The following is a 2,500-nucleotide window of genomic DNA, read 5'->3' on the forward strand; positions in this document are numbered from 1 at the left end:
TCATTATACATTCTCTTACATTGAGATACCGAAGATCTGTATGTTTTGTTCTAGTCTTTACAGCTATATTTGTTGCCATTTTTATTGCTGCCTGATTATCTTCGTATACTATTATAGGATCTTGTATATCTATTCCTAAATCTAGCATCAGCTGCTTAATACTGATCAAATCTGTACATAACAAAGATAAACAACAAAACTCTGCTTCCATTGTAGACATACTTAAATGCTGCTGTCTTATCGAACGCCACCATATCAAAGATTTTCCCAGAAATACAACGATTCCTGAGGTTGATTTTCTTGTATTCACATCTGTTGCGAAACTAGCATCTGCATAAGCGGTTACATGCAATTCTTCTGATGGTTGTAGATACAATGCATGATGCATGGTATATTTCAGATATCTAAGAATACGTTTTGCTCCTTGCCAATGTCTTTCTGTAGGTTCCGTGTTGAATCTAGCTAATTGGTTCACACTATAAGAAATATCGGGTCTAGACCAACTGCTTATGTATGATAAACTGCCAATCAACGATTGGTATATCCCTTTATCAAACAACGGACTTTGCACATCAGTGTTGCAATAATCTTGAACCATAGGTGTCTTTGATGGTTTACACAATTCCATTCTGAACTGTTTTAATAGATTATTAATTTTATCAGTTTGGGATAATTTAAATCCTCCCCTAGTTTTTTCGATCCTTACACCTAGGTATTGTTGTATCTCCCCTAGATTCTTAATCCTGACATGAGCTTTTAATTCATCAACAATCCTGTTGGCCTCTTGCTCATTCTTTGTAATCAGAATTATATCGTCCGTAAAAAGAAGTAATAATGATACTATACCATCCCTTTCCATTTTAAATAAACATAGATCTGCTAATTCTGCTTCAAATTCAATTTTCTTCAATGTTTTTACAATGCACTGGTTCCATTCATAACCTGACTGTTTTAACCCATACAGACTTTTCTTTAATAACCAACAGTCAGCTTTCCCATTTTCCTCAAATCCTGAGGGTTTCTTTAAATAAATTTCATGCTGTAATGGTGCATGCAGATATGCGGTTTCTACATCTAAATGGGTAACTATATATTTATTTCTAGCTGTCCATACCAACGCTGCTCTTAATGTAATGGCTTTTAAGCTTGGAGCGAATACTTCATCATAATCATTAGGAGACTGATTAAATCCTTGAGCTACTAGCCTAGCTTTATATATTGGTATCCCATCTATCCCAGTCTTTAATTTATATATCCACTTACTACCGAGTATAGTTTTTCCTTTTGGAACTGTTACAGACTCATACACTTTCAAATTCTGTAAAGATTGTAGTTCTTTAGTCATTGCACCTCTCCACACTTTCTGGTCTTCAGGTGGAAATGTGGTCAACTCATTAAATGTAGTAGGGACTTTATTTACTTGATAGACTGTAATTGCCTGATACCTATCAGGTGGTCTTGTTACTCTACTCGACCTTCTTGGGAGTTCAGGACTTACAGATTGCCTCTCCACCTTAACCTCTTCCTGTACTACGTCTTTCTCTACCTCTTCGCTCTGGATATCTGGCATTTCATTGGTAGCTTCAGTCTGAGTTTCAATGATAACCTCATTTTCAGTACCTAATTTATTCCACCCTACATGCTCCATAAACCTGGCATTTGCACTGTTAACTACCGTTGCTGTTCCTTTTACCCAAAATCGGTAGGACCTGTGGTTTGAATTATAACCAACAAATATTAATTGTTGTGCCCTACTCTGGCCCTTACGCCTTAACTGCGCTGGAGTATGTACCCATGCAGGTGATCCAAATGTGTGTATGTAGCTCAAATCTGGCTTCCTTCCATGCCATACGGTATATGGAATTTTGTTAGTGGTTGTATTTATGATGCTGTTTAAGAGTGTATTTGCACACATAACGGCTTCTCCCCATAAATTAGCCGGTAAACCTGCATCAGCTAACATTGATCTCATCATTGCTTGTAGAGTTTGTCCTCTCCTTTCAACATATGAGTTATGCTGTGGCCGAAATGGAGCTGAACATTTGTGCTTTATACCAACATTATCTAACATTGATTTAAACCTTGTGTTGACAAACTCAGTACCATTGTCAGTTACAATGGTAACTATTTTTTTTATTTGTTTTTCTCTCCACAAACTTAATCCATTGAACAAAATACCGAAAAGTATCTACCTTAGACTTCAATAGGTAGCAAAAACCATACCTGGAATAATGGTCAACTATACTGAGAACATAGCAAGCACCCCCTAAACTAGCCTTCATTGGCCCTATTAAATCAGCAAATACCACTTCCAGTGGTCTCTTCGTCTTAAACCCATCAAACCTATTAGCAGGGATTGTTCTACTTTTCTGCTGATTACAAATATTGCAATTTAAATACTGGTTACATGGTTTCAGCTTCAACCCATCAACTAATTTTACAGTTTTCTGTAATATCTTAAAACTGATATGCCCCATACGCCTGTGAAGCAAGTGAACAC

The sequence above is a fragment of the Pituophis catenifer genome, unplaced genomic scaffold (genome assembly GCF_029215685.1).
Source record: "Pituophis catenifer annectens isolate HBS135680 unplaced genomic scaffold, rPitCat1.0.hap2 SCAF_5, whole genome shotgun sequence".
Taxonomy (NCBI): Eukaryota; Metazoa; Chordata; class Lepidosauria; order Squamata; family Colubridae; genus Pituophis; species Pituophis catenifer.